Raw genomic sequence first — 22,742 nt, forward strand, 5'->3', positions numbered from 1 at the left:
GCAGGGGCAACAAGGCACTTGGTGGCATCATCTGTGAGCTGATGATAATAAGGATAAGGATAAGGATAGCCACCCAGTTCTGAGAACCTCAGATATCCAGGGCTGCAAGTCCACTGCACTTTTGGAAATAATACAGAGTAGTGCTTCAAAGTATGGGCTCTAGGGCTTCCCTGGTGGTGCAGTGGTTGAGAGTCCGTCTGCTGATGCAGGGGACATGGGTTCGTGCCCCGGTCCGGGAAGATCCCACATGCCGCGGAGCGGCTGGGCCCGTGAGCCATGGCCGCTGAGCCTGCGCGTCCGGAGCCTGTGGTCTACAACGGGAGAGGCCACAACAGTGAGAGGCCCGCGTACCGCAAAAAAACAAAGTATGGGCTCTAGAGCTGATGGCCAGAGCTGGAATCCAGGCTGTGCCACTCCCAGATGGCTGACTTTGGCAGGTTTTTTGGACCCTCCTTGCCTGTTTCCTTGCCTGTAAAATGGGCTTATAATTGTTACTATCTCATAAGGTAATTTTGAGAATTAAATAGCATACAGCACATACATCACACAAAACAGTGCCTGGTACAGAGCAAGCAGTCAATAAACGTGTGACTAATACACACCTTCGTTATTCCCTAGAATCAGGACAACAATAATGCTAGCTCGGATTCAGGAATTGGGTTTTCTGTTTTCCAGATGAGGAAATGGAGGCTCAGAGGAGTGAAATGCCTTTTCCAAGGTTACAGAGCCATTGAGGGATGACATGGGGCTCACCTCCAGGTGTGTGCGGCTCCAAGGCCAGGGTGATATTTCCACTACCCCAGGCTCAGGTACTGATCCACTCCATTCTCTTCTCATTCACCGGGTGCCCGTCCCCCTTGCTTTCAAGTCTTACTTGACTTATTTATAGATTCTGCAGGCCTGCTGCTTGGGTGGTTTGAGTAGAGGCCAAAACTGGATCATGGAAAGAAGTAAAAGACCTTGGGAAACTTTGTGGGGTGAGATGGAAGAGAAGGCTGCTTCCTCCTTTGGGGAATATGTAATACAGGAAGAGCCGTTTCATGAATGAAGTTTCCATGTATGCATTTGTGTAACCTTTACCACATCCCAGTGAAATGTAAATGGTCATGCCTTTTTTTTTTTTTTTTGGCAGCTTGCATCTGGGTGTTTTATTTATTATTTTTTTTAACATTGCTATTGGTGTATAATTGCTTTACAATGGTGTGTTAGTTTCTGCTTTATAACAAAGTGGATCAGCTATACATATGCATATATCCCCATATCCCCTCCCTCTTGCGTCTCCCCCCCACCCTCCCTATCCCACCCTTCTAGGTGGTCACAAAGCACCGAGCTGATCTCCCTGTGCTATGCGGCTGCTTCCCACTAGCTATCTATTTTACATTTGGTAGTGTATATATGTCCATGCCACTCTCTCATATCTTACCCTTCCCCCTCCCCGTGTCCTCAACTCCATTCTCTATGTCAGCGTCTTTATTCCTGTCCTGTCCCTAGGTTCTTCAGAACATTTTTTATTTTTTGGATTCCATATATATGTGTTAGCATACGGTATTTGTTTTTCTCTTTCTGACTTACTTCACTCTGTATGACAGACTCTAGGTCCATCCACCTCACTACAAATAACTCAATTTCGTTTCTTTTTATGGCTGAGTAATATTCCATTGTATATATGTGCCACATCTTCTTTATCCATTCATCTGTCGATGAACACTTAGGTTGCTTCCATGTCCTGGCTATTGGAAATAGCGCTGAAAGGAACATTGTGGTACATGCCTCTTTCTGAATTATGGTTTTCTCAGGGTATATGCCTAGTAGTGGGATTGCTGGGTTGTATGGTAGTTCTATTTTTAGTTATTTTTTAAGGAACCTCCATACTGTGCAAGAGGGTTCTCTTTTCTCCACACCCTCTCCAGCATTTATTGTTTGTAGATTTTTTTTTTTTTCTGTGTTGAGTCTTCGTTTCTGTGCGAGGGCTTTCTCTAGTTGTGACAAGCGGGGGCCATTCTTCATAGCGGTGCACAGGCCTCTCACTATCGCGGCCTCTCTTGCTGCGGAGCACAGGCTCCAGACGCACAGGCTCAGTAGTTGTGGCTCATGGGCCTAGTTGCTCCGTGGCATGTGGGATCCTTCCAGACCAGGGCTCGAACCCAGGTCCCCTGCATTAGCAGGCAGATTCTCAACCACTGTGCCACCAGGGAAGCCCTGTAGATTTTTTGATGATGCCCATTCTGACTGGTGTGAGGTGATATCTCATTGTAGTTTTGATTTGCATTTCTCTAATGATTAGTGATGTTGAGCATCCTTTCATATGTTTGTTGGCCATCTGTATATCTTTTTTGGAGAAATGTCTATTTAGGTCTTCTGCCCATTTTTGTATTGGGTTGTTTGTTTTTTGATATTGAGCTGCTTGTATATTTTGGAGAATAATTCTTTGTCAGTTGCTTCATTTGCAAATATTTTCTCCCATTCTGAGGGTTGTCTTTTCATCTTGTTTATGGTTTCCTTTGCTGTGCAAATGCTTTTAAGTTTCATTAGGTCCCATTTGTTTATTTTTGTTTTTATTTCCATTTCTCTAGGATGTGGATCAAAAAGGATCTTGCTGTGATTTATGTCATAGAGCGTTCTGCCTATGTTTTCCTCTAAGAGTTTGATAGTGTCTGGTCTTTAATCCATTTTGAGTTTATTTTTGTATATGGTGTTAGGGAGTGTTCTGATTTCATCCTTTTACATGTAGCTGTCCAGTTTTCCCAGCACCACTTATTGAAGAGGCTGTCTTTTCTCCATTGTATATTCTTGCCTCCTTTATCAAAGATAAGGTGACCATATGTGCGTGGGTTTATCTCTGGGCCCTTCCTGGACTTGATTGACTATTTCCTTTCCCATATTAGGGAAGTTTTCAACTATAATCTCTTCAAATATTTTCTGAGTCCCTTTCTTTTTCTCTTCTTCTGGGTGCATTTAATGTTGTCCCAGAAGTCTCTGAGACTATCCTCAATTCTTTTCATTCTTTTTTCTTTATTCTGCTCTGTGGCAGTTTATCTCCACTACTTTATCTTCCAGGTCTCTTATCCATTCTTCTGCCTCGGTTATTCTGCTACTGATTCCTTCTAGAGAATTTTTAATTTCATATATTGTGTCTTCATCATTGCTTGTTTGCTCTTTCGTTCTTCTAGCTCCTCGTTAAACATTTCTTGTATTTTCTCCATTCTATTTCCAAGATTTTGGATCATCTTGACTATCATTACTCTGAATTCTTTTTCAGGTAGACTGCCTATTTCCTCTTCATTTGTTAGGTCTGGTGAGTTTTTACCTTGCTCCTTCATCTGCTGTGTATTTCTCTGTCTTCTCATTTTGCTTATCTTACTGTTTTGGGGGTCTCCTTTTCACAGGCTGCAGGTTCATAGTTCCCATTGTTTTTGATGTCTGTCCCCAGTGGGTGAGGTTGGTTCGGTGGCTTGTGTAGGCTTCCTGGTGGAAGGGACTGGTGCCTGTGTTCTGGTGGGTGGGGCTAGATCTTCTCTTTCTGGTGGATAGGGCCACGTCCGGTTGTGTGATTTGGGGCACCCCTTAGTAGCCTCTCTGCTAAGGGGTCAGGTTGTGTTCCTGTCTTACTAGTTGTTTGGCATGGAGTGTCCAGCACTGGAGCTTGCGGGTCATTTAGTGGAGCTGGGTCTTAGCGTTGAGATGGAGATCTCTGGGAGAGCTCTCGCCAATTGATATTACGAGGGGCTGGGAGGTCTCTGGTGGACAAGTGTCCTGAACTTGGCTCTCCCACCTCAGAGGCTCAGGCCTGACACTCTGCTGGAGCACCAAGACCCTGTCAGCCACACCGCCAGGTACGTGGGGAGTTTCTTGCCTTTTGGGAAGTCTGAGGTCTTCTGCCAGCATTCAGTAGGTGTTCTGTAGGAGTTGTTCCACATGTAGATGTATTTTTGATGTATTTGTGGGGAGGAAGGTGATCTCCAGGTCTTACTCCTACACCATCTTGAAGGTCCTTTGATCATGCCTATTTTTTCTTCAGTGACACTATATATATATATATATATATATATATATATATATATATATATATATATATATCTTTAATGTATTTTTGAATTTTATTTTATTTATTTATTTAAATGTAAAAGTTTATTTAAAAAATTTTATTTCAACCAAAGCTTGAGTTGGCAGACTTTTTTTTTTTGACATCTTTATTGGAGTATAATTGCTTTACAATGGTGTGTTAGTTTCTGCTTTATAACAAAGTGAATCAGCTATACGTATACATATATCCCCATATCTCTTCCCTCTTGCGTCTCCCTCCCTCCCACCCTCCCTATTCCACCCCTTTAGGTGGTCACAAAGCACTGAGCTGATCTCCCTTTGCTATGCAGTTGCTTCCCACTAGCTATCGGTTTTACATTTGGTAGTGTCAATCATGCCTATTTTTAATATCATTTTGTCTTGTTTGAATGAATGAATAAATTGGCTGAGGCTCAGAAAAAAATGCATCTATTTTTCTGTTTGAATGAGTGGATGAATGAATACATTTTCTGAGGCTCAGACAAGTCAAGTCATTTGCCCAAAGTCTCACTATTTGAATCTAGCAGAACTGGGACTCAAACTCTTCTCCTCTGACTCTATGCAGTAGTTCTTGTCATCGTGTCCCATTTCACAGATGGAAAAACTGAGTCTCCAAAGGCCATATGACTGGTTCCTGGTCATGCAGCTGCAAGGTGATAGAGACAGGATTTAAGCTCAGAACTCTCTGGCTCTGAAGGCATTGATATTTTTTTTCCTGCATTTAATTTTTATTTATTTTATTTTTTAAATTGAGGTATAGTTGATTTACAATGTTTCGGGTGTACAGTAACGTTATTCAGTTACACATACACACACACACACACACACATATTCTTTTTCAGATTCCTTTCCACTATAGGTTATTACAAGGTATTGAATTTAGTTCCCTGTACTATATAATAGGACCTTGTTGTTTATCTATTTTATATATAGGAGTGTGTATCTGTTAATCCCAAATTCTCAATTTATCCCAATCACCTCTTCCCATTTGGTAGCCATAAGTTTGTTTTCTATGTCTGTGAGTCTATTTCCGTTTTGTAAATAAGATTTTTGTATCATTTTTTTAAATTCCACATATAAGTGATATCATGTAATATTTGTCTTTCTCTGACATGCTTCACTTAGTATGATACTCTCTAGGTCCATCCATGTTGCTGCAAATGCCAATATTTCATTTTTTGTGACTGAGTAGTATTCCACTCTGTATATATATATACCACATCTTCATCCATTCATCTGTCAGTGGACATTTAGGGTATGAAGGCATTGCTCTTTATACAACACCTGATGGAAGGTGCCTGGTGAAGCGGAAGCTCCTTCCTCATGGCCTTGCCTAGTTGGTCTTCTGCCCTATTAGTCAGACTCCACGGCTAAAGCACCTCTACTTAGGAACTTTCCAGAAGCCAGCAAAGCTACTCACCACAGCAAAAACCCTTCAGCTCTGCCCACACCAAGTTGACGATAGTGCATGAGTCCTCAGACTTTGCACTGTTTTCCTTTCTTCTTTGCATTCAATCATCATTATCTGAAATTATTTACTTGTTTTCACTTGCACCCCCTCCCCAAATGCAAGTACTATGGAGGCAGGAACTTTGTTTTGTTCATTACTGCATCTCCAAGTCACTGGCATGGCATGTAGGTGTTCAATAAATCTTCCTTGAATGAATGAATGAACGATGAACATGAATTTCATGCAAGACTGAAAAGTTTCATCAGAGAAAGAAGTCATTCTGGCTTTATCTGTGGTATGGATTTTCTCCGTGCTGCCAATCCTCTGGCTAGCTGGGCAAGTTCTGCCTTGTCATCAGAACTGCCCTGTGAGTCTGACAAACCACTTCACTTCCCAGGCTCCCCGGTTTCCTCCCCAGGATAATGGGGGAAAGAGAAGGGGGTATGTTGGAAGCTCCTTCTGTCTGGAAGAAAGTGATCAGGATCCGGGTATGAAGAAAAGACGAGTTCTTGGCATCAAAGATTAGACCCTTGGGGAAAGGAGAGTTTGGGGTAGGTCAACCTGTCTGACCAGCTGAACCAGAGGCCCATCTCTGATCTGCTCTGAAGCTTTGTCAAATGTCCTTCAGCAAGACAGCCTGAGCTCCACCCCAGACCAATGCACACAGCATTGGTTCACAGAAGTGTTCACAGCCAGGGTGAGAGGCCTCATTAATTTATTTTTCACTTAACCGGTATTTATCAACTGCCTATCTTTTATGTGCCAGGCACGGAAGATAGTTTAGTGAATAAAACCTCCCCTTTGCTTCCCTTACAATCTAAGGGAGCACACAGTCTAGTGAGTAGTTCTCAAAGTGGGGCTCCTGGGCCAGCAACATCTGCATTACCTGAGAACTTGTCACAAGGGCAAATTCACTAGCCTCACCTGAGACCTACTGAATCAGGAACTCTGAGGTCGGTCCCGTGATCTGTATTTCCTTTTTTTTTTTTTTTTTTTTGCGGTACGCGGGCCTCTCCCGTTGCGGAGCACAGGCTCCGGACGCACAGGCTCAGCGGCCATGGCTCACAGGTCCAGCCGCTCCACGGCATGTGGGATCTTCCCGGACCGGGGCACGAACCCGTGTCCCCTGCATCGGCAGGCGGACTCTCAACCACTGCGCCACCAGGGAAGCCCCCGTGATCTGTATTTTAATAAGTCTTCCAGATCATTCTGAGGCCCACTCCATTGGTCTAGTGTGGGATTCAGACATTATGTACCTAATTAAATAGCACAGCAGTTGGATTAATTTATTAAAACACCGATCGGGACTGATGTGAAGAATAAGGGTGCTGAGAAAGTACAAGTCATTGAGGATGGTAACTGGTCTGGAGTTTCCTCACAGATTCCCCTTAGGAAATGAAAGTCATTACAGATAAAGACGCAGCTCTGAATGTTCTGATACCAAATATATGGTCGACAATGGGGAAAAAAAGCAAGGTGCAGGACACAACGCTATGTTCCTGTTTTTGTGTGTGTATTTTTCTTAATTTTAATTTTATATTGGAGTATAGTTGATTTACAATGTTGTGTTAGTTTGAGGTATATAGCAAAGTGATTCATTTATGCATATACATGTATCTATTCTTTTTCAGATTCTTTTCCCATATAGGTTTTTACAGAGTATTGAATAGAGTTCCTGGTGCTGTACAGTAGGTCCTTGTTAATTATCTATTTTATATACAGTAGTGTGTATATGTTAATCCCAACCCTAACCCTAGCCCTAATCCCAATTTCCTAATTTATCCCTCCCCCTACCTTTCCCCTTTGGTAACCACAAATTTGTTTTCTACGTCTGTGAGTTTGTTTCCCCGTGTGTGTTTTAAAGACATGTTGGCCTTTGTACAATGTATCGATAGAAGAGTACACAAGAAAGTGGTTCATTGTGACTGTGTCTAGGAAAGAGGCATGGGAGTAATAAGTGGACAGGAAACGACTTTAGCTTATGTATCTTTGATACACACTTTATTCATTTTAGGACAATGCCGCTCTTGGTGTTACTGCCTGCCATGTCTAGGCAGGTGGCAGAGTCACTTCTGCAGACAGCTGCGGGAGTGGGCTGTTTAGTCCTGGCATCCAACCATCTTCCTTCTTTCTTCCATGAGGCAATCGTTGGTGCTGTCTTCTCCAGACCCCTTCTTGGGAGGAGCTTCTAATTTGGCAGGTGAGATAGACAAAGCAAGCAGGACACAATTACAGGGAGGTGGGCTGAACAGCTTCTGTGCCAGGGCAGGCTCCCCAGAGCACGGGATCTGGTGACAGTTTGGAGGAAAGAGCAAAGCATTGGCTTAAAGATGGGGAGGTGTTCAGGGAGGGGATCAGGCTGTTTCAGAAACTGCAGGTGTTTTCAGGCTCGCCGTGTGTGCATGTGTGTGGAGCGGGGGAGCCGGCTGGAGAGATAGTGAGACCGTCTGTCCCACTTTGCTGGGGACTGAGGGGGTTCTGGGATGAGGGAATTTCAGGGATAAAACTGGGAAAGTTGGTTTCCCTAGGGTAGGTGCAGCTGGTATAGATGAGGCAGGAAAAAGAGGCAGGGCAGGTGGATTTCAGTGGAAATGGTCTGGGGGAGGGACCTTGACTGGGCTTGACTGAGTCTGGTGGCCTCATGAAGTCACAGCCTCTGTTCCCCCCAGGCATCCCCATCTTCAAAACGAAAGATCCCAGATTCCTCAGATTTGAAAATGCACCCTCCGTTTACCTGCATATCCTATCTCTCAGGCTTACACAAAACAGCAAATCTTATCTCTATCCATCAGAGCTGATCCATTTTTCATGTGCAAATGCGAGCTTGGGGTGCAAACACCCGCCAGCACCAGTGGTCCTGGAACACTCTCTCCCATTGTAATGGTCGGTATTCAGGGGGCCTGAGATAAAATCGGGTCGTTTCTAGGACAATATGATGGGAATCAGCAGCGTCTAAACTGAATGCGTCAGAGGATTGTGAGATAGGAGGCTTTTATTCCCCCGTGGCCTCTGGCTTGAAATAGGTACAGCTGAGGGCAGGTTATTACAGCTATTGCCCGGCCCATTGCTTTCTGCTGACCTAAGTGGAAAGGGTTAGTGACCTAATTCTGCTTCCCCTGAGACTCTTGCCCAGCCTTGGGTCATACTGGTAATTGGTCCCAAGTGACCAGGTCCGGGCCTGGGTCCCCTCTGCCCAACTCAACCCAGAGCTTGGTCACAGAGACTTGGGGAGTAGTTTCTCACCTCCACTCCAAGCAAATCATGGATACACCCCTGGGGAGGTGCGCCCTTGCCTAGTTCTCTCTGGAAGACAGTTTCCAATCCCATTTTCCTGGCTATAAGTTGACATCTCTGGGACTTCCCTGGTGGCGCAGTGATTGGGAATCTGCCTGCTAGTGCAGAGGACACAGGCTCGAGCCCTGGTCTGGGAGGATCCCACATGCCGCGGAGCAACTAAGCCCATGTGCCAAAACTGCTGAGCCCGTGCACCACAAGTGCTGAGGCCTGCATGCCTAGAGCCTGTGCTCTGCGACAGGGGAAGCCACTGCAATGAGAAGCCCGTGCACCACAATGAAGAGTAGCCCCTGCTCGCCGCAATTAGAGAAAGCCCGCACGCAGCAACAAAGACCCAAAGCACCCCAAAATAAATAAATAAATAAATAATTCTAAAAAATTGACGTCTCTGCCTCTATGTCTGCAGACTTTGGGGCAAGGCTGGATCTGAGGGCCGAGATTTATTTGACCTGCATAGGACGTGAGGGCTGAAAAGCCCTTGGAGGTTATATGATTACACATCACCTTGCAGATAGGTAAACTGAGCTCAGAGGCAGGAAGATACTTGCCCAAGGTCACTGTGATGTGCTGAGTTGTGGTTCCCCGCACTCCTACATCCCACCATTCCAATTCCTATGTTGGAGTTCTAAGTTCCAGGACCTCAGGATGTGACCTTAGTTGAAGATAGGGTAATCAAGTTAAAATGAGGATATCAAATAAAGTAATAAAATAAAATGAGGATATCAAGGTGGGGTCTAATCCAACAGGACTGGTGTCCTTATAAAAAGGGGAAATTTGGACACAGACAGGCCCACAGGGACAACACCATGTGAAGATGGAGGCAGAGATTGAAGTGATGCTTCTAAGTACCAAAGAATGTCAAAAATTGGCAGAAAACCACCAGAAGCCAGGGGCGATGCCTGCAACAGATCTCTCTCACAACACTCACAAGGAACCCACCCTGCCGACACCTTGATCTTGGACAACTGCCCTCCAGGACTGTGAGACAATACATTTCTCTTGTTTAAAACACCTAGTTGTACTTTTTTTTTCTTTTTCATTTTTTTTTTCATTGAAGTATAGTTGATTTACAATGTTGTGTTAGTTTGTGGTACTTCTTGTAAGGACAGTAGTCCTATTGGATTAGGGCCCACCCTAATGTCCTCAGTTATGTCATTACCTCTACAAACACCCCATCTTCAAATAAGGTCACCCTCTGAGGCGGTGGTGAGGTTAAGACTTCAACATGTGAATCTGGTGGATAAAGTTCAACCCATGACAGTCACCCAGCAAATTGTTATTGTGGAGAAGGCAAGAACCCATCCCAAACCTGACTTCTCATACTGCCTCTTCACACCACCTGCTTTCTCGGATGCTTTCCTGAGAGAAGGGCTGTATTGGACTGGAGTTTCATCTCGTTCGACTTGCTAAAAGATGTGACAGTGACAGGGCGACTCTTTGGTCTTCGCTATAAACAACTTCTCCATTTGGATGGAGAAGCCTGGCACTGGATCCCGGGTCCATCACCCAACACCCCCCCCCCACCCCGCCTCCTGCCCCAGGTTCTTGGCAGGACACAGGAAGTCCCAACTTGTTGCCAGCTCTCTTCAAAGCATTTTTCTCTTACCTTTGACTTTTATTGGTTTGTGTCTTAAATGCTTTGTCTGTAATTACACAGTTTGCTGCCTGTGTTGTTTCATAATGACTCATATGAAGTACATGGAGCAGCAAAGGGAAGCACGTAACTAAGTGGACATTTAATAATTAGTATTCATTAAGACAATTATTTTAATAAATTAGATTCAGTTAAATGTAACCATTCTGTCCTGATTTCAGAACAAAACGGAAAACACCTGCCTAGTTTAACATGGCAGCAAAAGAAGAGAAGGGGGCAGAAGGGAAGATTCGAAGACCGGGGCAGAAGCAGGAGGGGCTGGAAAGAGCAGAGCAAATGCAGATCAATGTCTGAAGAAGATCGGAAAGTAACGTATTGCATGTTTCACATCAGTAATCAGAGTGAACATCTATTAAGGGCTCCCTACATAGCAAGTCATTTGCCTGCGTTATCTTATTTCATCCTCATACTAAATTAATGAAGCAGGGGCTTTTATGATTATTGCCATTTTACAGATGAGGAAACTGAGGTTGGCCCAAGGTCACAGAGCTGGAAACTAGGTAATGGAGCCGAAAGTTGAAACTTGGTGGCTGCCTTCCTGAACCTGCCCTGGTAACCTCTTGACTCGAAGGCCCTCCCATTACAGATGTTGGACAATGGGAGGAATAAGCCACCTCCCTGGTGGAAGATGGGCAGTCATTCCTGCAAAATAAGTAGCTTCTTTCGGGTCAAACTTAGGGTAGTGGTTAAGAGCCTAAACTCCTAAAGGATACTGTCAGGGCTTGAATCCAGGGTCACTACTAATCCAGTAGGGCCTCAGTTTCCCAGTTTGCAAAATGCAGTAATAATAGTACCTTCCTCAGAAGAAAGAAAGAGTAGCTGCTGGGTTGTGAAGGAAGGTTTCAGGGGGCCACCAAATCAATATGCTTGTCCAAATCTTGTTGTAGCCACATCTGACGATCCAACCACACCAAGGATTGGCCCAAGGTCTGTCCATGGCAACCGCTGAGACCTGTGGCATTTGTCACCTCAGATTTGCTCTCCAGGAGTTGCATTCTCTTGCTGTGCCCCAAGTGTGGAAAGGAATGAACTCTGAAAATTTCCCAAGAGGGCATAGGCCCCAGGGCCCCTATCGTGAAAGGGAGCCTCAATCTAGGTCCCTGGTCTGGTTCCTTCCTGACCATGTGGTATGTCAGAAGATGATCAGAATCATGGTGTCATCCAGGCACTAGACATGACCCAGTTTTGATGACCCAACCCCCTGGGCTTCATGAGCTCCCACGTATATTCAGGCATGGGCTTCATGGGCATACAACCTGGGCCGTCACACAGGTCCCCATGCTTAGAAGGGCCCTGCATGTGATTTAATATTCTGATGTCACTGTCTTGAAATTCTTCACAATTTTTGAACAAGGACCCCACATTTTCATTCTGCAGTGGGTCCCGCAAATTATGTAGCCAGTACTAGGAACAGTTTAGCTGCCGTAACAAAGAGATCCAGAAAGACAGTGACTTAAATAAGACTGAAATTTAATTCTCTCTTCATAGCAGCCCAGAGGTAGGCCATTCAGACAGTAGGATGGCTTTTCCATCTTCAACGTGTGGCTTCCATCTTTGGGTCCAAAGAGATTGTGTCATTCTTACCTCTCTTTAGTCAGTGGGAAGGAGAGAGTAGTCTGGGAAGCACACATCCAGTCTTAAATGGCAGGGGCTGGAGGTGGTACCTATCACTTCTCCCATCCCAATGGTCAGAACAAGATCACATGGGCCACCAGGAGAGCTGGGACATATACTTGTTATCCGGGGGTCTTTGTGCTGAGATAAACTCCACAATAACCAGCACATTGGCACACCACCAAATCTTCCTCAGGCTATGGCATTCTCAGACTGATGTTCTCACGCCAACCAGCTGTCCCCATCTCTGCAGTTTCTAGACAGCCAAGATGCATGCATTGATCTCTCAAGGATAAAGTGAGTCTGTATCTACAACCCAGCTAGAATCATGTGCAAAACTGCACACACATGCATTTTCCTTAGAAGAGGGTTTAGGGGTTCTCAGTGAGCTCTGGGACAGCCTCCCTCACTCTCAACAAAGTGGAAGAACCACTAATACAAAGTGTTAAGATGAGTGTCAGGTAAATAGGAAGAATATATCAAAGCTAAATCAGAAAAAGGCTGTTTGCTAGATATAGGACTAACTATGCCAGGAGGCGGCAAACCATGTGTGTCACCTGTTTTTGCAAATAAACTTGTATTGGAGTACAGCTACATCTGTTTATTTACATATTATCTATGGCGGCCTTCCTACTGCAACGGAAGAGTTGAATGGTGACAACAACAGGTACCTGCAAAGCCTAGAATGTTTACATATAGCCATTTCCAGAAAAAATTTGCTAGATCCTGAACTAGATAGGTGAGGGCTAGCTTCTTCCACCTGAGAACCTGAGGTGCTCTCCCATCTGGAATCTGTGTGTTGTGTTGAAGTCCAATGGGGAATGGAAAGTCCCAAGATGGTGGTGTTGGTGACGGCAGCTAATGGTTTTCTACAACACTCTCCCATCCACCGAGAACTTTGAGAGAGCTGCATGAGAAGCACCATGGGCCATGGAAAGTTAGTCTGACCTGGTGTTGAGTCCCACCTCAATTACTCCTTAATTTGCAAACGTTCTTTGTTTTGAATCTCAGTTGCCTGGTCTTTAAAAAGTGGCTACTATGTGAGACTGTACAGGGTAATAGATGTGAGACACAGCACAGAGGGTCTGTGCTAACAATCCATGTTAGCTCCTAAAGGGCAGCCTTTGGGGCCACACTGGAGGTGGGCATACCAAGCCTCAGTGATCAGTTGAAGCTTTTGAGGTTTTCTTCTTGGCCTTTATTCTCTCCCAATGGCTTATATCAAGAGTGATGGCTTATCACTATTCACAATAGCCAAGACATGGAAGCAACCTAAATGTCCAGCAACAGATGAATGGATAAAGAAGATGTGGTACATATATACAATGGAATATTACTCAGCCATAAAAAAGAATGAAATAATGCCATTTGCAGCAACCTGGATGGACCTAGAGATTATCATACTGAGTGCCTTAAGTCAGACAGAAAGACAAATACCATATGATATCACTTATACATGGAATCTAAAATATGATACAAATGAACTTATTTACAAAACAGAAACAGACTCACAGACATAGAGAACAGACTTGTGCTTGTCAAGGGGGAGGGGTTTAGGGGAGGAAGAGATTGAGATTTTGGGATTAGCAGATGCAAACTATTACATATAGGATGGATAAAGAACAAGGTCCTACTGTACAGCACAGGGACCTATATTCAATATCCTGTGATAAATGATAATGGAAAAGAATATGAAAAAGAATATGTATAACTGAGTCACTTTGCTATACAGCAGAAATTAACACAACATTGTAAATCAACTATACTTCAATAGATTTTTTAAAAAGAGTGATGGCTTATGTCAAGAGTGTTGTATCTGCCACCAACTCACTGTGTGGCCTTTGGTAAGTGTCTTAACCCTCTCAGGCCTGTCTTCTCCTTGGTGTCACAAGGGGAATGATGAGCTATTTCTGAACATTGTAATATTCTATGATTCCCACCCTGTGATCATAGAGGCTGCTTCTTTCTGAACTCTCTCCAAGTTTTCCTCATGCCTCAGGAAGAATACCTCCTGGTGCCTGGAAGAGGGCCTGGTCAGGACCACATTTAAAGGGCATATTACCCCCATGGGTCCCGAGGGCCCTGTTCCTGTCCATGATCACAGCACTGGAGCCAGTAGTCTGACTCATGGGGCTGTACCACCCAGACATTAAGGGATTTCAAATTGGAGGGTGAGACACTGCTGTGATTTAATAGGATGAAAGAATAATGTGGCCTTGTTAGTAATACAGTAAAACTAAACTTTCCTAATGTTTAGGGTGCACTGGCTAATTGGACATCCTAAGTGTCCGAGCGCTCAGCGTGTTGGCAAAGAACAGAGACATTCTGTCAGACTGATTCAGATTTCTTTCCTCCTCTAGCACTAACTAGCTGTGAGATGTTGTTCTTCACTGATCTTCAGTTTTCTCTAAAGTAAATGGGAATGAGTAATAGTACCTAACATATATGTCATTGCAAGAATTAGATGAAAAAGAACGAAATACTGCAAGAACAGAGTCTCCGAAAGTTCCCAAACTTACTCTGTTCACAGTGTCCAAGCATCTCAGTAATTGTTTCATGGTGCCCCAACAAAAAGAAACACCTAACAGTTCCATTTATTAAGCAGTTAGCTCCAAAGTATCTATGTCCTAACAACTTAGCATTCATCTGGAAAAAAAAATAGTACACATAAATCAAAAGAAAACTAATATTTTTCGATTTATTCTTAAAGAGCTAAAATCACTTCCAAAGGGATATGCTTCAGTACTGCACATCATCTCAAACCTCGGAAAGTACGTGGGACACTGCCACCTTCATATCCTATTCCGCGTTGATTTTCATGCTGCCCTTGTCTTTTATTACAGTAACTGCTGAAAACCCAAACTGACATCCTCAAAAGGGATATAGCACAATCTAAGGCTGGAACTTGGAACTACCTCAAGCAATTCGTTTGCATGGTGTCCTACAGATAACAAGTATCACCATCTCCCTCGAAATTTAAAACAGGCTGGAGCATCCTTTGTCTGCTGCTTCACTCTGGGGAACTGGGATTCATGGGTTAGAACCTTCCTGAGAAAGTACTCAATATGTTTGCTCCTTCCGTATTCCTTTCTGCTCTCCCTTCACCTCTTCCTCTCATTCTCTCCTCCCCCATCCTCTCCCTTGCTTCTTTCAACTCCTGGAGGTGACAGTAGATTCATCCTGTGTCCCCAGCATCCAGAACTAACTGGAGCAAAGACTAGGTATTCTGTTTGAAATGAAATGAAAATGAAGACCTGGTTGGCCTCCATCATTGGTGGCCATTCTTCCCAACGTGTCACTCCCCTCCCCAGACCAAGTCAACGTTTTCCCAGGAAAAACCTATCCAACTCTTGCATGTGTCTAAGTCATTAGCTGACCTCATTAGCTGACTGTTTGACTTCCAAAATTTGATGCCATAAATCCCAGCTATAAGGTGGCCTCCTTGTTCATTTCTCTTGCCTTGACTCTAAGAATGGTTCCAGAATTAATATCCAGTGACTGTTGTACAATAATGAGACACCACTCAACACAGCCCTAAGAGCCCAGTATTTTCTGAGAACATGCCTGTAGGATAGTGATTTTTGAAAGCAGAACCTCCTGATTAGATCCTCTGGGGGTTGATGGCTTTTCCCAAAACATTCTTGTTATTGCCAAGAGACTTTTGGGAACAGATTCATGAGAACTCTTTCAACTGACTCCAAAACATCTTAGCTGAGGAACTTCTTGGAGAGAGACCCCACTTCATCTCCCAAGCCTCCAAGATCTCCCCAGTGCTTGTTTATGGTTTATTGAACTAGGTAATCTTGCAGAGTCTGTAGTCATTTTGTCTCTTTAAACCTCTTCTTATAAAGTAACTCTAGAAGCCTACATGTAATTACAAGTTGTTCTTTGTGATCTCTAAGCAGTTCACACCATTACCTTAAAACAATGGGGAAGTTTTCAAAGGCTTGTCGAAAAATTACTTGATGACTTCTGCCTCTGACTGAGGGAAGGGAATTTTGATGAACCCTTAAGAGAGTTGTGGTGGCTTACGCTTCAGCCCAATCCCGGCATCCTTCCAGCCTTTGCACATTCCAAGAGGACTGGATGTTCTTTCTAAATTGCCACACCCAGGACTCCAGAGACCACCACACCAACCTGACTCCATCTTGGTCTGCTCCCATAGTACTCTGGGCCAATTATGCAAATTAACTATGAACAAAATAAGTTACCAGACTTATATAAAACATGAAGATAACTTTTTGATATTTCAAGATTTAAAAAGAATAAAATCAGATGAGATCATGAATCTCAAAGTTTAAGACAAATTAAAGACTATCCAATCTACCTCCTAAACAGCTCTCAAGAGCATTGCCTCTTCTGGACTCTCAGTCTCTTCTTCAGTTCAAGTCTCACCATTTTCTTTCAGCACCGTGATGACATCTCCTCACCCACAAAAGATTGGCAGTCCAAGACTTTCTCCACTCCGCTAGAATCATCCTTCTTAGCAGTAAATTTGATCACATTACTTTTCTTAAAATCTCCCTCCAGCTCCCAATTGTCTCCAAGGAACATTCCAACAGTGCAGCACCACGTTCAGTGTTCTTCTGACCTGGCCCAGTTTCCTCAGTCCTCTTGTCTTGCCCCTGCCTTTTTGCACTGAAAACTCATCACATTCTTCTCTGTTCCCTCCACCTATCCAGTACCCCCAGCCTCCAGCCCCAGGCATAGGCTGTATCCACACCTGGACTCCTCTACCCTCCCATCCTGCCATCCCTGGGCATATATCTGGAAAAGAGGAAAACTCTAATTAGAAAAGATACATGCACCCCAACGTTCATAGCAGCACTATTTACAATAGCCAAGACATGGAAACAACCTAAGTGTCCACTGACAGATGAATGGATAAAGAAAATGTGGTACATATATACAATGGAATATTATTCAGCCATAAAAATAAGTGAAATATTGCCATTTGCAGCAACATGGGTGGACCTAGAGATTATCATACTAAGTGAAGTAAGTCAGGCAGAGAAAGACAAATATCATATGATATCACTTATATGTGGAATGTAAAAAATGATACAAACGAACTTATTTACAAAACAGAAACAGACTCAGACATAGAAAACAAACTTATCGTTACCAAAGGGGAAAACAGGGGAGGGACAAATTAAGAGTATGGGATTAACAGATACACACTGCTATATATAAAATAGGTAAAAAAAACAGGTCCTACTCTATAGAATAGGGAACTATATTAAATATCTTGTAATAATCTATAATGGAAAAGAATCTGAAAAAGAATGTATATATGTAACTGAATCACTTTGCTGTACACCTGAAACTAAAACAATATTGTAAATCAACTATACTTCAGTAAAAAGTAAAAAACAACCTGCACTACCTGAAAACCTGCTAGGCAAGCCCACTGCCGTGCCCCCTTCACCGCCCCAAGCCTTGTTCAACTCCCACTTGCCCATTGGTGAGACTCGCTTGTGAATATACCCTCTTTGAAAGGCAACTTGGAAGTATCTATCAAAATTGGCCATGCATATATACTTTGACCCAGCAATTCTGCAACTGGAATTTGTTTTATATTTACTATGCACCCCTCACACAAGCACTCAAAGATATTCATTGAATTATTTGTTATAGCAGCAAAAAAGGGGGGGAGAATAGCCATTCTATCAATAGGGAACTGATTGTGTACAATTTTCACAACAATAATAATAAAGGAGACAGACACATACTGATATAACACAATCCTCAAGATATATAATTAATAAAACTGAGTATAGTGTGCTGTGGGGATGTTTATTATGTGGTATCTGTGCTTATATTTGCAGGTAGACACTACAAAACGTGGGGATCTCTGAGAGGGAAACACAGGGATTGGGAGGAAGAATTACTTTCACTCTAAACTATTTTGGAACTGTTTCCGTTTTCTTCTATTTGCATGTTTTACTTATTAAAAAAAATAATGCATAAGTATGTTCTGATAAACCTTGTACAGGCATCAGCTTCTCTGAGAAGCTTGCTTTAATGTCCTAGGCTAGAATGAATCCCTTATACATCCGTATGTGGTGCTTTATCCCTCCGGCAGACTATTATTTGGGTTCTTTCCCTACAATCCCAGGGTCCCCCAGAATTCTGTGTCTGCCTCATTCCTGTACATGCGGCAGCCAGCTTGGGCCCGGAGTGGGTCTCAGTGCTTGCCATTGGAATGATTTAGGACCTTAAGCTCTTACTGGGTGGAGAAAGAAATCACGGAAACGTGTTTCCTGCACTTGGGTTGCTTGCAGCCTTGACCTAGAGGAAAAACTAACACAAGTGGACAGTTAAGACACACACCCCAGATGGAAAATGAAGTTAGTTCAGGTCCTAGTTATGGGGAACAGGAGACAATGCTATGGGCCAAACATAATAAGAGAGATACAAAAGCAAACTGATAGCAGTGACTTGGATGACAAGAGCCCTCGGCACATTATTGACCCTTTAGAGGGTCACAGAATGAACACAGGGGCTTCTGGAGACCTTCTCGCCTCTGTGGTTAAACGTGAAAGGAACGATAGTAATTCACCCTCGAGCACCGGTCACGTGCCAGGCAGTACTAAGAATGTTCTTACACAGCTTGTTTAATCCCAAGAATTACCCTAATAAAGTGATTATCGTCACTTTGCAGATGAGGAAACTGCTTAGAGGTTATAGAATGGGCAGAGGGTCGGAAATGGTAAGTGGCTGAGCTGGGCAAAGAAGACATATCTGGTTTGCACTAAAGTGCCTCCTCTCAACCATTCCTAACACAGAGGACATGTGCCCATGAAAACATCAACCTTGGCAACAGCCTTCTGAGTCATCTTTCCCTGTGTTCCCACTGGACAGATAAGAACACTGAATTCCACAACTAGAGAGTGACTTGGCCAGGTGGTATAGTGATGGTGGTTCATCCCCCACTATTTCCATCACCCCACAACAAGGTCAGCAGGTCAGAGGAAGTGTGAAACCCGCTCATGGGTTCCCATTGCATGTAGGGTAAAATCAGACCTCAGAATTGAAAGCTACATAATTCCCTGTCCCTGTAGTAAAAAATACTAAGTCTGAGCAGACTTTCCTGTCCATGTTTAAGCAATACTGAGCATCAGCAAAGATAACTTAGCTACATGATCTAAAAAAGACCCAGTACTGGAATAGAAGTCTGTGAAGCAATTGAAATAGACTAGGTATGAAGATGAACACAAGACTCACATTAGGACCCTCTCTTTACTGTGTTCACAGATCTGAGGCATAAACAAGTTCATGTCCTAGACTCTGCTTAATCCCAACTAATTCTCTGCCTGGTAAAATCAGCCTTAAAATCAGCAAGCCCAGGCCCTAAAACTCTATAAATAGCCTCCCCTGACCTTCACCTTCTGAGACATCACTAAAACTCTGTCAAGGTTGTGTTCTCGTTTATTGCAGTAGATCTAGTAAACAGCTTTGCTTGATCAATGTGCTTTTTGTTTTCTTTTTTTAATGTATAATATCTTTTATTACTTTATGCAATTTATTATTTTCTTATTTTCCTTTTCCTTTTTTATTTTTTACATCTTTATTGGATTATAATTGCTTTACAATGTTGTGTTAGTTTCTGCTGTACAACAAAGTGAATCAGCTATACGTATACATATATCCCCATATCCCACTGGCTATCTATTTTACACATGGTAGTGTATATATGTCAATACTACTCTCTCAATTCGTCCCACCCTCCCCTTCCCCCGCTGTGTCCACAAGTCCGTTCTCTATGTCTGTGTCTCTATTCCTGCCCTGCCACTAGGTTCATCAGTACCATTTTTCTAGATTCCATATATATGCGTTAATATATGGTATTTGTTTTTCTCTTTCTGACTTACTTCACTCTGCATGACAGACTCTAAGTTCATCCGTATCACTACAAATGACTCAATTTCATTCCTTTTCATGGCTGAGTAATATTCCATTGTATACATGTACCACATCTTCTTTACCCATTCATCTGTCGATGGACATTTAGGTTGCTTCCATGTCCTGGCTCTTGTAAATAGTGCTGTTTTCTTTGGGGATTTTGAGGTGGTTTTCTGGGGGTATGTAAAGTCGTGTGCCTTCTAGCCTCTAGCTGGCTTCTCTCCCCATTGCTCTCTGAGCTCCAGCCACTGAGGCCCTTGGTCAGTTCTTTGATCATACCATGCTTCTTCTGACCACAGGGGCTTTGCACAGATCATTCCTTCTGTCTTAAATATTCCCACTGACCTTCTTTACCTGGTTAACTCCTATACTTCTTTCAAATCACCTCACTTGTCATTTCTCCAGGGAAGCCTTCCTTCCCTATCTCTGTGAATAAGCTAGATGTCCCTGTTATTTGCTCTTACAGCCACTTATCTGTGCTGTATAGCACTTACCCTGTTGTTGTTTAGTTTACCCTTTAGAATGTAAGGTCCCTGGGGGGGTAGGCACTGTGTCTGTTTTGATCACCCACCCAGTTCCTTGCACTTTACCTTGAATAGGTGCTCAGCAAATAGTTCTTGGATAAATGAATGGATGGATGGATGGATGGATGGATGGATGGATGGATGGTAGCAAGATCTTGCTTTTAATAATACCTCACGGCTGTGCATATGTACCAGTGAGTATGTGTGTGTATGTGTGTCTCCCGTGTTTGTAACATAAAGCTAGAACAGGAGACATGGGCCAGGATGTGGGAATGGTGACGCCAGTGGCAGCAGGAAGAAGGTGGGATTCTAGAGGATAGCTCAGTCTCTGGCTATGGCTCTGGAACCTATCTGCATTGAGACACTCCACATCTAACCCAGTCCCTCCAACCAACCACCTAGTGAGAGTTGAACGGGTTTTGGGAGAACCTCATCGTGCTTCCCTTCAACTCAGGCTAAGCTGGAAAATTACCAGCTTCCCAGAACACTGCTCACATACCCAGCGTCCAGGGGTGTGCAGACAGGTAAGAGCCCCTGGGTTTATGTTGAGGCACATAAGGATTTTTTGTTTGGTCAATTGGTTGGTTTTGTACTAAGACTTTATTTTTTAGAGAAGTTTTAGTTTCACAGGAAAACTGAGAGGAAAGTACAGAGAAGTCCTATACGCCTCCTGCACATGCCTCTCTGTCATCAATATCTCCATCAGGGTGACACCCTTGTTAAAATCAATAAACCTACATTGACACGTTGTTATCACCCAGAGTCTATAGTTTACCTTAGGGTTCACTCTTGGTGTTGTACATTCTATGGGATTTTGACAAATGTACAAAGACATGTATCCATCATTACAGTGTCATACAGAGTAGCTTCACTGCCCTAGAATTCCTCTGTGCTTCACCTATTCATCCCTCCCTCCAGCCCATCAACCCCTGGCAGTCCCTGATCTTTTTTACTGCCTCCATAGTTTTGCCTTTTCCAGAATGTCGCATAGTTGGAATCCTATGTAGGTAGCCTTTTCAGATTGGCTTTTTTTCACTTAGTAATTTGCATCTAAGTTTCCTCCATACCTTTGCATGATTTGATAGCTCATCTGGTTTTAGCGCTGAAAAATATTCTGTTGTCGGGATGTGCCACAGCTTATTTCTCCACTCACCTGCTCAAGGACATCTTGGTTGTTTCCAGAAGTGCATAGGTTTTAACCATTATGTTTAACTGTCTTTTATTCTTGGCTGAAGACCTATCTCATACTTCATTCCTTCAAACTGGGCACACTAAAACCATTTTACTTTTTAAAAGATACTATCGGGCTTCCCTGGTGGCGCAGTGGTTGAGAGTCCGCCTGCCGATGCAGGGGACACGGGTTCGTGCCCCGGTCCGGGAAGGTCCCACATGCCACTGGAGCGGCTGGGCCCCTGAGCCATGGCCGCTGAGCCTGCGCGTCCAGAGCCTGTGCTCCACAACGGGAGAGGCCGCAACAGTGAGAAGCTTGCATACCACACACACACACAAAAATTAAATAAATAAATAAAAATATACTATTAAAAAACAGAGGAAGTAATCCATTTGGTTTTACAATTTTATTGAGGCTTAACTGATAGCTAATAAACTACATATTTAAAGAGTACAATTTGACAAGTTTTGACATGGGTATACACCTGTGAAAACGCCAATATCAAGATAATGAATGCACCCACCACCCCCCAAAGTTTCTTCAAGTTCTTTTTTTTTAAATTAGTTAATTAAATAATTTAATTTATTTTGACTGCACTGGGTCTTTGTTGCTGCACGCAGGTTTTCTCTAGTTGTGGTGAGCGGGGGCTACTCTTCGTTGCGGTGCACAGGCTTCTCATTGGGCTGGCTTTCCTTGTTGCGGAGCACAGGCTCTAGGCGTGCGGGCTCAGTACTTGTGGCTCGCGGGCTCTAGAGCGCAGCCTCAATAGTTGTGGCGCGTGGGCTTAGTTGCTCCGCGGCATGTGGGATCTTCCCGGACCAGGGCTCAGACCCGTGTCCCCTGCATTGGCAGGCGGATTCTTAACCACTGCACCACCAGGGAAGCCCCTCATGTTCTTTTATAATCCATCCTTCCGCTTCTTCCTCCACATGCAATCACAACTCTGCTTTCTGCTTCCATATATCAGTTTGCATTTTTTTAATTGCAAATTTTTTTTAGTATTTTCTAGAACTTCTTTTTCTGTTCTGCAATTGCAAAGAATGTGATAGAAAGCAGCAAGAGTAGCCT

The sequence above is a fragment of the Globicephala melas genome, chromosome 3, assembly GCF_963455315.2.
Source record: "Globicephala melas chromosome 3, mGloMel1.2, whole genome shotgun sequence".
Taxonomy (NCBI): domain Eukaryota; kingdom Metazoa; phylum Chordata; class Mammalia; order Artiodactyla; family Delphinidae; genus Globicephala; species Globicephala melas.